The 14,032-nt window shown below is 43.7% G+C and overlaps 1 long non-coding RNA gene across 1 annotated transcript in view; it reads left to right on the top strand.

The window, feature by feature from the left end:
- The first annotated feature begins 887 nt into the window (after positions 1-887).
- The window catches only part of LOC126994953 (uncharacterized), a 77,971-nt gene continuing 64,826 nt past the window's right edge, over positions 888-14,032 (top strand). The window contains exon 1 of the long non-coding RNA XR_007749755.1: positions 888-1,635. This is a non-coding gene — a long non-coding RNA (uncharacterized LOC126994953). The remainder of the gene's footprint in view (positions 1,636-14,032) is intronic.

The raw sequence follows: 14,032 nt of genomic DNA, 5'->3' as shown, positions 1-14,032 counted from the left end.
TATTGCGTCATTTTAATACACGGAAATGATGCAGGTAACTTTTTAGCGGACGGAACATTACGAAACTTACAATTAACGCATTTACACTCCCCCATCGGTCACTATTAAAAAAAATCTGACGGAGGGCAAAACGAATTAGATGTATTACGTCATGCTAAGATACGACAAGGGTAGATAACAGTTTTACGGACTAAGGAAAAGAAAACGAAACTGGATCAACACATTAATCTTCTCCATCGGTTACTAGTTTTGTCTGGCGGAGGTCAAGACGAGGTGGATCTGTAGTGCGTCATGTTAAGATACGACAAGGGTAGGTATATAACAGTTTTACGGACTTACAACACGAAAACGAAACAGAATCAACACATTTATCTTTTCTCCATCGGTTACTAGTCCCGTCTGGCGGATGTGAAGACGAGGTGGATCTATAGTGCGTCATATTCAGAAACGACAAGAATGGCTGTAGAGAACTTGTAAGGACTAACAAAACTATGAAGAAGCCCAATCAATATTAACCCGGTAGCTGCGGGGATCATGTTTCTTAAAGGCCCCCCCCTAGAATTACTAAGAAAAATCATCGCGCTCTCAACCACCATATAATATATATATCAAAGCATTTGTAATCAGTTTCATCTATTTTTATTTTTATTAGGGGCAAAAATGTGGCCCGTTGGTGGTGGGCGGTAAATAAAAAAACAAATGGTCGTTGCGCCTGAAACGGTAAAACCTTAAACAACAATGTCCGTCCGTCGCTTGGTAAACGTAAGAAATTGGCCCCGTCCGTCGTACGGTAAATTAATGACTTCATACGGTACTGGCTTGTATAGCGGAAGGCGAAACTAGATGAATGTATTACGCCATATTGATGTACGACAAGAATGCATGCAACATCTTTTAGAACTAAGAAAACTACAAAGAAACACAGTCAACACAATTTTTTCATACCAGGATTGCTTTTTCTTCGGTTATGGAGCACAGAACCAAGTAGATCGTCATGCGGAGTTACGGCAAGCATATATGTTTAATTACTACCTAGCAACAAAATGTAAAGAAAATGTCAGTGGTTTATTTCATCATGTTCTCTCAATCAGTCGTCACTTCCGGGTTAGCAAGAGAATGTGCCTGGACTCTCTAGCCAACAAATCGACAAAGTATTCAATCAACGCATTTTCTCCATATATATTCAATATCTACTTAGCAACAACAACAACAAAAAAACACTCAGCACTTTTTTTTAATTAAGTTCCCTCAATCAGCCATCACTTCCGGGCTAGCAAGAGAATGTAGCTGAACTCTTTATCGAACAAATCAACAAAGTATTCAATCAACGCATTTTCTCCATATATATATTCAATTTCTACTTAGCAACAACAACAAAAAAAAACACTCAGCACTTTTTTTTAATTAAGTTCCCTCAATCAGCCATCACTTCCGGGCTAGCAAGAGAATGTAGCTGAACTCTTTATCGAACAAATTAACAAAGTATCTAATCAACTTTTTTTTCTTCTTCAGATACAATACTAGCGGACTTTTTTTTCATTATTTTTTCGCGGCGCTGGCAAAAAGGGCGCCGCTGTGTTGATTGGCTCTGTGTCTAAGCCGAGTTAATCTTCATCCTTCGCGGCCTGACATGAGGTGAGTATTAAATCTTTCCCGTGTGTGTGTGTGTGTGTGGGGCAAGGTGGGCTGTTGTGGGGGGGTAGGGAGGGGGTGGGGCTGTACGTGTGTGTGTCTGTGTGTGCGTATGTGTGTGTGTCTGTTAATATGGTTCCTTTTCTTTCTCTGTTTCATCGCTGTAGGTTTCTGGTTCTGTTTGTAAGTATGTTTGTCTGTGTTTGTCTGTCTCTTTCAGTCTCTTTCCGCTTGTGTCTGTATGTGTGTGTATAATCTCTCTCTCTCTCTCTCTCTCTCTCTCTCTCTCTCTCTCTCTCTCTCTCTCTCTCTCTCTCTCTCTCTCTCTCTCTCTCTCTCTCTCTCTCTCTCTCTCTCTCCTATACTTTTTAATTTTTCTCTTATTTATTGCGTTTATTTTACATCACTTTCAATTTATCACTTTCATATTTACTTTCCTCATTTCTCCATTCTCTTTATCCCATCTTTTTCTCTTCCATTTCCAGTTATCTACTCTCATTCCCTTCCCTCCTTTCTCTCCTATTCCTGTTTATCTCCTCTCTCTCTTTCTCTTCCTCTCTCTTCTCCCTTCTCGCCCCTGTTAATCCCCCCGTACTGGTGGGTCAATAAATGTGCACCTGGGGAAATCTGAGATGGTACACTGTGGGCACCCGGATGTCAAAGGGTCGTATTTTAAAACATTTCGTCGGCCAAGTTCACATATTTGACATGGCTTTCGTAGGGGCTGTAGGCCTTTCCAGGGGTAGTTTTATGACCCTGGTGGTAGTTTGACCCTTCTTCTGTGCCATGAACCTTAAAAAACACTCATGAAAACCCGATTGATCCCCTCTTTGACCTTTAGAAATAGTTGATGTGAGAAGCGATGGTGTCTTAAAATACAGTCCAAAGCCCCGAGGCGCGAGTTATTTACCCCAGCAAGCTCCAGGGCGCGAGGAAACAGAGGACAGTGGGAAGGCGTGTCGTGTTGTATTTCCCCTTTACTTTATTTAGTTTTAATCATCTCGAGTTACCCTTGCCTACACCACCACCACCACTACCACCTCTACCTCTACCTCTACCTCTACGGCCATCACTGCTTCCTCTGACTATACTGTCTTTACCACTAACACTATCACCACTACTACCATCACTGTCACTACTTCTACTGTTACCACCACCACTACTACTACTACTACTACTGTCAGTACCAAGATCACCGTCATCGTATTTTTCCTTTATCTTCTCATTCTCTTCTCCACTCTTCTCTTCTCTTCCGTCATCACTATCTTTTACCTTCATCACCACCACTGACACTTCTCTAATACTATCTTCATCACCACCACCACCATCATCATCATCTCTGTTAACCCGATGCAACTTTTCCCGATCTGCTAAAAACGACAACAATGCAGTAAAAAAAAATAATGAAGCCCCCCCGATGTTCGCTCGTTCTTTTTCACTGGTTTTGTTCGCCGACCAATGAGGATTCAGAGTCGCTTTCTTCCTCGTCGCTGATTGGTTGACGCGATCTTTTGTCCTTACGTCTTTTCATACTCTTAAAAAAATACATGGAAATAATTAACTTTTGATATCGCCTGACTGATTCTTCCTTACATACTAGTGAACCGCAAAGTCGATAAAAAGATAATGTGTTTAGAAAAAAAGTGTTTAGAACCGAATGAAAGAAAGCCATTTGATTAACTCGTACTTCACGCTTCAAAGAAAAATAATGATGGATGTTGAAAAATTTGTAGAGAGAGAAAGAAAGTGAAATAAGAGAGCGTGAGGCTTACCAGATGAGGGGAAAAAAAGGGAAAAGCGAGTAGAGTAGAAAAGTAGAAGGGAAGAGAAGAGGAAAGGGAAGAGAAACTAGAAAACGAGGCGAAGGGAAGGGATGCAAAAAAGTAGGCAAGTGGGAAGGAAGAAATAGAAACAGGAACCGAAGGAAAAAATATAAAAAAAGAAAGTTAAAGATGAAAATATATAAATAATGAAAGAAAATAAATGAATCCGAAATAATGACATAATAAAAAAAACGAAGATAATTGAAAGAAAAAGCAAATAAATAGAAATAAATATAGATACTGAAAATAAACACGAAAATTAAGTACTTATTGAATTACTGAAATATAGAAAATAGGGAAAATAGACAAGCAAAGAAAAATAAACTAGAATTTAAGGATGAAAGAAAAGGAGACTAAGTTATGAAAGAGGAGGAGGAGGAGGAGGAGGAGGAGGAGGAGGAGGTGGAGGAGTAGGAGGAGGAGGAGGAGTGCCTTAGGGAGAATACAATCATGAGGAGGGGAGAAGAAAAGAACCGGTCAGGGAGGAATAAAGGAGGATAAAAGAAGGGAGATAAAAATGGAGGAGGAGCGAGGGAGGAAAGTGATGAGGGAGCAAATGTGAGGAGGAGGAGGAGGAGAGAAGAGAAGAGTAGAGAGGAGAATGAGAAGAAGAGAAAAGGAAAAGAAGAGAGGAGAACATAAGACAAGAAGAAGAAGGAGAAGAAGAAGATAATGATAAAGAAAGAGAAGAAGAAAAATAAAAAAAAGAAGCAAAGGGAATAGAAGGAGAGAGGGAGGGAGAGGGAAGGAGACAGGCAAAAGACGAAGAAGAAGGAAGGAGGAGGAAAGGAATGCAAGAGAGAGGGAGAGAAAAAAAAGAGAAAGGGTTGAAGGAGAGAAAATATGATAATAGTGAGGTGGAAGTAGGAAGAGGAGGAGTTAAGGAAGGAGAAAGGAGGTGGGGTTATCTTTGGGTCAGGAGGAGGAGGAGGAAGAGGAGGAGGAGGAGGAAGGGTGTAGTGGACATTGATAAAGGATCTAACCACCTCTCCTCCTCTTCCTCTTCCTCCTCCTCCTCCTCCTCCTCCTCCTCCTCCTTCTCCTCCTCCTCCTCCTGCTTCTGTCACGCCTTTCCAAACCCTCCAATCAGCGGACCAATCATCGCCCAACAGCCAGTCTTCTCAGCCAATCACGAGGCTCGGCTGTTTCGCTAATCTCCCGCTTCGCCAATCATCTCTTATAGGTCAGTGAGGGCAGCCAATCACCTTCCCCGGTCCGTGCCAATCAACCAATCGCCGCCTTCAAACTAGACACGGAGGAGGAGGAGGAGGAGGAGGAGGAGGAGGAGGAGGAGGAGGAGTGTTTTCATTACTCCTGACCCTTGCGACACGCCCTCCTCCTCCTCCTCCTCCTTTTTTTCTTTTCTTTCTTCCTTCCTTCTTTCGACTCGTCCTTTTTTTTCATTCTGTATTTGTGTTTCTTGTTTCTGCTTGCTCCTTCATTACTCTGGTTCTCTCTTTAATCATTTGTTTTTCCTTTTCCTTTTCCTTTTCTATCTCCCTTCTTCCTCTCTTCTCTCCCCATTCCTCCCTTCTTTCTTCTTCCAGTCTTCTCCTCTCCCCCCTTCTCCCCGTTTTACCTTCCCCCTTTCCTCCCATTTATTTCCCTCTTTCTTCCCCCTTCTTCTCTTCTCCTCTTTCCTCCCCATCTTCCCCTTCCCCTCCCTCCCCTTCATCTGGCTACCTCCACCTTGAAGCTTTCACCTTGATTGAAACGTACTATCTCACGCACGCACTCAATTTCGCGTGTAGTCTCCCTTTAAAATTATAATGCTTGAGGAGGAGGAGGAGGAGGAGGAGGAGGAAGTGTTTATCAAGTGTTTTATATATTTTTTTCGTTTTTATTGTTTACTCTCTCTCTCTCTCTCTCTCTCTCTCTCTCTCTCTCTCTCTCTCTCTCTCTCTCTCTCTCTCTCTCTCTCTCTCTCTCTCTCTCTCTCTCCTAGTCTTTAAAATCCTCTTAACCTATTCACGGATATTTAATTTCTCTCCTTTAAACTTTCTACGTCCTTTTTTTTCCTCCATTTTTCTTTCGTTGATCTTTTCCTTTACTTCCATCTAATTATCACTCGGTTCTCCTTCTCTCTCCCTTTCGTCTTCTTTAAATTCTCCCTCAAACACTCTTTTTATTTAGTTTGTCCTTTTTCCTTCAGTTCTTCATTTAACTTCTCCCTAATTCCTTTTAATAGTTCTCCTAACTCCCCTTTTACTTCTTATTCGCCTCCTTTTAACCTCCTCGACTCCCTCTCAGTCCTCCCTTCCCCTCTTTAATTCCCTTTTATCCTCTCTTCAACCCTCTATTCAGTTCAACTTTCCCTTGCCCTTTTATACGCCCGTAACTTCTACCTAGTGTTTCTTTCCCTCTCTCTTCGCCTCCTCCTAGTCCCCCATTTTTCGTTTACTTCCCATTTTAGGTCTTGTTTTTACCCCTTCTCCTCCTCCTTTTCGCCTCTAACCATTTATTAATCCTTTCTTCTTTTCCTTCTTCCTTTTCCAGTCTTACCTTTCCCACTAGTCTCTTACACACACACACACACTCACACACACACACACACACACACACACACACACAGCCATTCTCTTAGTCTCTTTTCGCCGACAGCCGCGGATACAAACATAACTTTTAGGAGTGTGTTTCCCCGCCTCTCAGGAACGTACTGGGTGTTGGGTGACGCGGAGGAGGCGGCGGCGGCGGAGGAGGAGGAGGAGGGGCGTCTTCGGGTGTCTTCTTGTCATTTGGAGGGTGATAGCGGGTGGGGAGAGGGTGTGAGGGAGAGAATTGCTGAAAGTTTGAGTCCAGGCTGAAGGTGAGGAGAAGGAGGCTTTGGAGGAAGTGTTTGCAGTCGAGTTTGTGAGTATACTTGGTGGGGAAGGTTAGAGGAGGGTGTGAGGGGGAGGGTGTGCTGAGAGAGAGAGAGAGAGAGAGAGAGAGAGAGGCAGGTTGTCAAGGGTGAAGGGGGCAGGGTTTCAGGGTCGAGGGAGACAGGGGTGAGGGGCAGGGATGAAGGGGGGAGGTTTTCAGTGGTAAGGGAGGGGGAAGGTTGGCAGGGATGAAGGGGGGCAGGTTGTCAGTGGTAAGGGAGGGGGGCAGGTTGTCAGGGGTAAGGGGTGCAGGGTTCAAGGGTGAGGAGTGGGGAGGGGGGGGGGGGTCAGGGTGTCTTCGTCTGCTCATCAGTTCGCCCTTCCGTTAAACTCCCGAAGTCTTTGTTTGTCGTCCTCAATGTCTGGGTGTTAATGTCGAGACAAAAGCTGCATCGGCCCGGTTCCCTCTCTTTCTTTCCTGCACCCCTCCCTCTCCTTCCTCTCTCCCTCCCTCCCTCGTATTCTACTCTCCCTCCCTCCCGTCTCTCCTCGCTACTGTCTGACGATGCTCTTTTTTTTTTTTCGTTTTCTTTCTCTTTGTTTTCTTTTCTACATTTCGTTTTTAATTTCCGATCTCAGTTATTGTTTTCCTCTTCTCTCTTCTTCTCTCCATTCTTACCTTCATCCTCCTCCTCCTCCTCTTCCTCCTTTCTTTCTTTTCTACTTTCTCTCCTTCAGTTTCGATTTTTGTCATTGTTTTCCTATTCTCTCTCTCTCTCTCTCTCTCTCTCTCTCTCTCTCTCTCTCTCTCTCTCTCTCAATCTCACCTCCATCCTCCTCCTCCTCCTCCTCTCTTTCTTTTCTACATTTCTTTCTTCAGTTTTGATCTCAGTTATTGTTTTTCTCCTCTCTCTTCTTCCCTCTCAATCTTACATCCTTCCTTTACCTCCTCCTCCTCCTCCTCCTCCTCCTCTTCTTCTGCTTCTTCCTCCTCCTCTTCCTCCCTTCTTTTCACCACGCAGGCATATTTCGGCTCAGAATTTCCCGAAGTTTTTGTTCTGCTCCCCACCTATACTCCTCCTCCTCCTCCTCCTCCTCCTCGTAAGCTCACCAGAAACAAGGACCTCCGCCGCTCTCCGCCCTCAGGTTAACGCAAAAACAGAGGCGCGGGCTTTGTTTTTACTGAAGAAGGCGAAGAAGTAGACGGGTCAGTAAGTGTGTTGGGGGTAAGGGAAGGCAGGGGAAGAGTGACGGTGTGTGTGTGTGTGTGTGTGTGTGTGTGTGTGTGTGTGTGTGTTTCTCGTTTTAGTTTCCGTGTAAAAGAGTACTGTTAGTGTTTCTTTTATACCGCAGAAGGCTCAGTAGAAGCAGTGAGGGTGTTGTGTTAAGGAATAAGGAGGATAGAGTAGAGGTGTGTATCTTTTTTCTGTTCCTCTCCTTGCGTTTGTGTGTGTATCTAAACCTAATATCAGGACCCCTCTCCTCCCGATATTGACCTATCTTTCAGCCACTCCTCTGAACTCTTTTTAGGAGCAGCAAGTAGGGGGCTTTTTTTCATGATTGTTTCCTTTTTCTTATTTGTTTTTCACTTGAAGAGTCTCCTTTGCTGTAAAAAAAAAATATCTCAAGCACTTCGGGGCTCACACACTATTTGATAAGGCTTTCGTAGAGGGTGGTGTTATTCCCATGGGTAGTTTTGTGAGCCTAGTGATAGTTTTTTTACAGCAAAGGAGACAGTTCAAGGGCATAAAAAAAAAGATTAATGAAAAAAAAGCCCGCTATTCACTTCTCCTAAAAAGGGTACGGAGGAGTGGCCGAAAGGGAGGTCAGTTTCGGGAGGAGAGGTGTTCTGTTACCCTTTGACAAGACTCTTGCACGTGAAAACTACTTATGAAAACCCAATATTCTCAAGCACTTCGGGGCTTCCACACTATTTGATAAGGCTTTCGTAGACGTTGTGGGTATTTCCATGGGTAGTTTTATGAGCCCAATGATAGTTTGACAAGACTTCTGCATCGTGAACGTGAAAAACACTCATTAGAACCCGACTACTCTCCTTCGTGACCTTTGAAATTGTGTGTTGTGAGGGGGAAAGTGTCTGGGAGGATACCTTGTTGTGTATTTGAGAAGGCGAGGTTAGAGGGAGTTCGGGGGTGAGAGAAAGAGAGAAAGAAAAAATAAAGGGAGGTAAAGAAGAGAATATCTGCCTTCCCTTCTTCTGTGTATCGTTTCTTTGGTGGGTGACTTTAAGAGCTCGCTTCCGTGTACTGCCCCTCACCCCTGAACCCCACCCCCCTTGTTCCCCTCACCCCTGACAACATTCCCGGGCCCATCACCCTTAACACCTTGCGCTCTTTTTTTTGTTTCCCTGAAGAAGGTGAGGGCGCGATATATTTTTTTTTCCGAAGGCGATGGTGAAAGATTTATGCTGTTTGGGTAAAGTTACAGGGAGGTAAAACTGAGAGTGTTTGTCCTTCCTTTCCTGCCCCGCTCCTTTGGTCTGACTTCAAGGCTTTATTTTTCTGTACAGGCGTTGCGTTTTCTTTTTTTTTTTACCCGAAGAAGGCGAGGGTGGAGAGTCTAGATGCTGAGGTCAAAGGAGAGAAAGGTGAAGATGAAAGGGAAGCCGTGTCTGACCCTCCGTTTTCTTTCCGTCTTTCTTGTGGGTGTGATTTTAAGGGTGTACTTTTGTGTTTTGTGTTTTTTTGTGTTTTTCAGAGGACGGGGCGGGTTGAGGAGTCAGTGAGGGTGTTGAGGGGAAGGAAAGTTGAAGATGAAAGGGAAGGGGTGTCTGTCCATCCGTTTTCTTCCTCCCTTCCTTCCTTCCTTCCTTCCTTTCTTCCTTTCTTCCTTTCCTTCCTACCTTCCTTCCTTCCTTCCTTCCTTTCTTCCTTTCTTCCTTCCTACCTTCCTTCCCTCCTTCCTTTCTTTCTTTTTTTTCTTTCTTTCTTTCTTTCTTTCTTTCTTTCTTTGTGACTTTAAGAAGAGGAAGGAAGGCAAAGATGAAAGAAGTGTTTGTCTGTCCATCCTCTTTTACTCCTCCTCCTTCTCCTCTTTTCTTTCTTCCTTCCTTTCTTTCTTTCTTTTTCTTTTTTTCTTTCTTTTATTCATTCATTCCTTCATTCCTTCCCTCATTCGCTCGGTTTTCCCTTCTTTCTTTTCTTTCTTTCTTTCTTTCTTTTCTTCTTTCTTTCGTAGGCGTAGCTGGAAGGGTTTTGGTGTTAAGAGAGAGAGAGAGAGAGAGAGAGAGAGAGAGAGAGAGAGGTTGTGTCCGTCTATCTCCTCTCCTTCGTTTTCTTTGGGTGTGGCCTGAACGGTACTATATACTTCCTCCACTTATTTATTTACCTGGTTATTTTACTTTTTTCCAATAGCGAGGAGGGAGGAGGAAGACTCTTGGTATGGGGCTTAAGTTACAGGAAGGCAAAGTTGAGGGGGCGAGATCTTCCTTTTTTTCCTCCCTCGCTCTCTCTCTCCCTCTCTTTCTGTGGGTGCAACTTAAAGGGTACTATGTTGCCTATGTTTTTTCTTTTCTTTTCTTCCTCGAGGCAGCAGGAGTGAGGGAGGGAGCAAGGAGAGGGCAGGGTAGGGGAGAAGGGTGCAGAAGTAAGGGAGGTAAGTTTCGGGTGATAGGGGAGAAAGTGAGGGTGTGAGAATAAGGGAGAGGTTAGGGTGATAGGGGTAATACGTAGGGGTGAGGGAATACATAGGAATACATAGGGATACATAGGGAGAAGGAAGTATAAGGGGTGAGGGTCGAGGTGGTGGTTGAGAGCGAGGGGGTGAAAACTGAGGATGCTGGGGGAGTAAAGGAAGGAAGAAAAGAAGAAAGAAGGAAGGAGATAAAATAAATAAAAGCAAAAGGAAAAGATAAAAGTAGAAGGGGTAGAAGAAATAAAAAAACATGAAACGGATGAGAAGAAGAAGAAGGAGGAAGAGGAAGAAGAAAAGGAAGAAGAGGAAGAGGCACTAGTAGCGAGAAAGGAGGAGGAGGAGGAGGAGAAAAAAAAGTAAGAATGTGGAAAAATTAAGGAAATATAACACAGATGAGAAAAATGAGAAGGAGGAAACGAAAGAAAAAAAGAGGCACTAGAAAGCAAACAGGAGAAAAAGAAAGAAGGAGAGGAGGAGGAGGAGGAGGAGGAGGAGAAAAAAAAGTAAGAATGTGGAAAAATTAAGGAAATATAACACAGATGAGAAGGAGGAGGAGAAGGAAACGAAAGAAAGAAGAGGGACTAGAAAGCAAAACGGAGAAAAAGAAAGAAGAAGAGGAGGAGGAGGAGGAGGAGGAGAAAAAAGAAGTAGGAAGGTGGAAAAATTAAGGAAATATAACACAGATGAGAAGGAGGAGGAGGAGGAAACGAAAGAAAAAAGTCACTAGAAAGCAAAACGGAGAAAAAGAAAGAAGAGGAGGAGGAGGAGGAGGAGGAGGAGGAAAAAAAAAGAAGTAGGAAGATGGAAAAATTAAGGAAATATAACACAGATGAGAAGGAGGAGGAGAAGGAAACGAAAGAAAGAAGAGGGACTAGAAAGCAAAATGAAGAAAAAGAAAGAAGAGGAGGAGGAGGAGGAGGAGGAGGAGGAGAAAAAAAAAGAAGTAGGAAGGTGGGAAAATTAAGGAAATACAACACAGATGAGAAGGAGGAGGAGAAGGAAACGAAAGAAAAAAGAGGGACTAGAAAGCAAAACGGAGAAAAAGAAAGAAGAAGAGGAGGAGGAGGAGGAGGAGGAGGAGGAGGAGGGATTAAAGTAAGTAGGAGCAGTAAGTATCGGGCTTTTTTTTTTCATTATTGTTTTTTTTTCGCCCTCGCATTGTCTCCTCTGCTGTAAAAAAAGAAGAAAAAAAAGAAAGCAGAAGAAGGGGAAAGAGGAGAAGGCTGAACGAGTAACTTTATAATGTTCTTCCCTTTCTCGCCACACATCGAACTGAGGACGTTATATTACACTTTGAGAACTACGTTACGGCGATCCTAAAATTACCTGGTGGGCGTGTCTTTCTATTTTAGTGCCCCATTTAAGGCCCGACGTGAGCGACTGGGAGGAGGAGGAGGAGGAGGAGGAGATGGAGCGTTGGGAAGGAAGGAAGCGAGGGAAGGGAAGGAAAGTTATTGGGAAAGGAAGGACTGTAAAAAATAAGGAAGGAAAGTAAGAACGAGGAGGAGGAGGAGGAGGTGAAGGAGGCAAGGAGGGAAGGAAAGTTATGGGGAAAGGAAGGAATGTGGAAAGGAAGGAAGGAAAGTAAGAAGGAGGAGCAGGAGGAGGAGAAGGAGGGAAGGAAGGAAGCGAGGGAAGGCAAGGAAAGTTATGGGGAAAGGGAGGAATATAGAAAGGAAGGAAGGAAAGTAAGAAGGAGGAGGAGGAGGAGGAGGAGGAGGCAAGGAAGGAAGAAAGGAAGGATAGATGCGAATACTGGAATAAGGGAGAGAATGTGATAAATGGAAGGAGGAAGATAAAACGTGATAACTGATGACCTGAGAAGATGAAGAAGAAGATAGTGGACTAGAGAAAGAGAGCAAGCAAAAAAAAAAGGAAAGGAAAAGAGTGTGAATGAAAAATATAATAGAAAAGAATGAAGGAGAAGAGAGAGAATGAAGAAGATTTTTTGAACCGTGGAAATAGAAAAAAAGATGAAAGGAAAACAATGAGAAAAATGGAGGGAAGTTTAAAAAAGGAAAAAAAAGGGAAGGTGATGAGAGAGAGGTGAGAGAGGAGGAAAAGAAATGGAGAGAAAAAGTAAGGTACAGAGAGGAGAGTCTAAGGAGATAAAAGTGAGGAGGAGAGAAAAGAAAGTGTCGGAGGGAAAGGAAAAGGGCTGAGAGTGAGACAAAGGGAGAGAAAGAAAGTGGAGGGAGGGTGGAGGGAGGGTGGAGGGGGAGCTTGTCTTTCTTCCACACAGAGAACCTTGTGAAATGTAACCAAAAGTGATTCTCTCTCTCTCTCTCTCTCTCTCTCTCTCTCTCTCTCTCTCTCTCTCTCTCTCTCTCTCTCTCAATTTTAGCTTTACACATTTCTATTCGTATCAACCTCTCCTCCTCCTCCTCCTCCTCCTCCTCCTCCTCCTCCTCCTCCTCCTCCTCCTCCTCCTCCTCCTCCTCCTCCCTACTCTACTTTCTTTCCATTCCGATAGATATGCTTCCTTCCAATTCCCTCTCTCCTCCTCCTCCTCCTTCTCCGCCTCCTCCTCCTCCTTCTCCTCCTCCTCCTCCTCTTCCTCCTCCTCCAAATGATCACTGTTCCAGGAACCGTAAACATCCATCCCTCCTTCTCTTCCCTCCCTCTTCCTCCTCCTCCTCCTTCTCCTTCTCCTCCTCCTCCTCTTCCTCCTCCTCTAGAAATTGGTCGCTATAGTCAGGCCTAGCACTACCAGTTCTCTTCTTCCTCTTCCTTCTCCTCCTCCTCCTCCTCCTCCTCGTCTTCCTCCTCTTCCTTCTCCTCCATACCCTTTTCTTTTCATTATATTTTCCTTTTCATTTTCTCCTCCTCCTCCTCCTCATCCTCCACCACCACCACCACAACCACCGCCACCCTTAATGTCGCTAACCTAGTTATGACCTAAATTGGGGTAAAGAGGTTGGTAGGCACAGCGAGGGAAAGAATGAAACGAGGCCAAATAAACAGAGAAGAGAAAGAAGAGGGGAAAAATAATGTCTACTTGTTCGCCTTTTCACGTGAGGTTTGGGAAGAGGAAGAGGAAGAAGAGGAAGAAAGGAAGGAGGAGAAAGTAAGAGCTGATAAAGATATGGGAATGGGAAAGTGAAAAGAAAGTTAAAGAAAAGAAAAAAAGGAAAAAGAATGGAAGCAACTTATTCGCCTTTTCACGTGTGTTTTGGGAAGAGGAAGAAGAAGAAGAGGAAGAAAGGAAAGGAGGGGAAAGTAAGAGTTGATAAAGATATGAGAATGGAAAAATGAAAAGAAAGATAACAGTTAAAGAAGAAAAAGATAGGCAGAAAGAATGATGGCAACCTGTTCGCCTTTTCAGAGGAAGAGAAAGAAGAGGAGAAAGAAAGGAAGGGAAAGTAAGAATTGATAAAAATATTAGAACGTAAGAGTGAAAAGAGAAACGAATCGAAATTGAAAGAAGACAAACGACAAACTTAAAAGGGATGATTAAACGAAGGAGAACGAGAGGAGGAAGAGGAAGAGGAAGAGGAAGGAGGAGAGGAAGAGGAAGATAAGAGGAAATAACATAAACACTTGACTAAATGCTACTAAAACTTGATTGTCCTTTGTTGTTTATTAAGAGAGAGAGAGAGAGAGAGAGAGAGAGAGAAAGAGAAAGGACCGGTCTCTCTTTCAAAATCAACCCCCTGACCCCCCCTTCTCTCTCTCTCTCTCTCTCTCGCTCTCTCTCTCTCTAAGACAAACAAGCTCCATTAATCAAGTACTGTGAAGAGAAACTAATCAGAGTGACAGTGGAGAGAGAGAGAGAGAGAGGGAGAGGGAGAGAGCATAATAAAGCGACTCCTATGATAATGTGACGGGGAAGAGAAATAAAACATAAGAAAACAAGAAAAAAACAAGAAAAAGAAAAAGACGGAAATGTTTGCAGATGGAAGTCAAGATCTCGAGATGACGGGAAGGAAAGAAAACGGGAAGAAAAACATGAACAGGAGAAAGAAAATAAGACGTAGCATACACTCTCTCTCTCTCTCTCTCTCTCTCTCTCTCTCTCTCTCTCTCTCTCTCTCTCTCTCTCTCTCTCTCTCTCTCTCTCTCCTTGTCCTTGTTTACTCAATCACGCTCCGCTATGCAAATGTGATGCAGATTATAGGCGCA

The sequence above is a fragment of the Eriocheir sinensis genome, chromosome 7 (assembly GCF_024679095.1).
Source record: "Eriocheir sinensis breed Jianghai 21 chromosome 7, ASM2467909v1, whole genome shotgun sequence".
NCBI classification, from domain to species: Eukaryota; Metazoa; Arthropoda; class Malacostraca; order Decapoda; family Varunidae; genus Eriocheir; species Eriocheir sinensis.
This window is presented reverse-complemented; position numbering and strand designations above follow the sequence as displayed.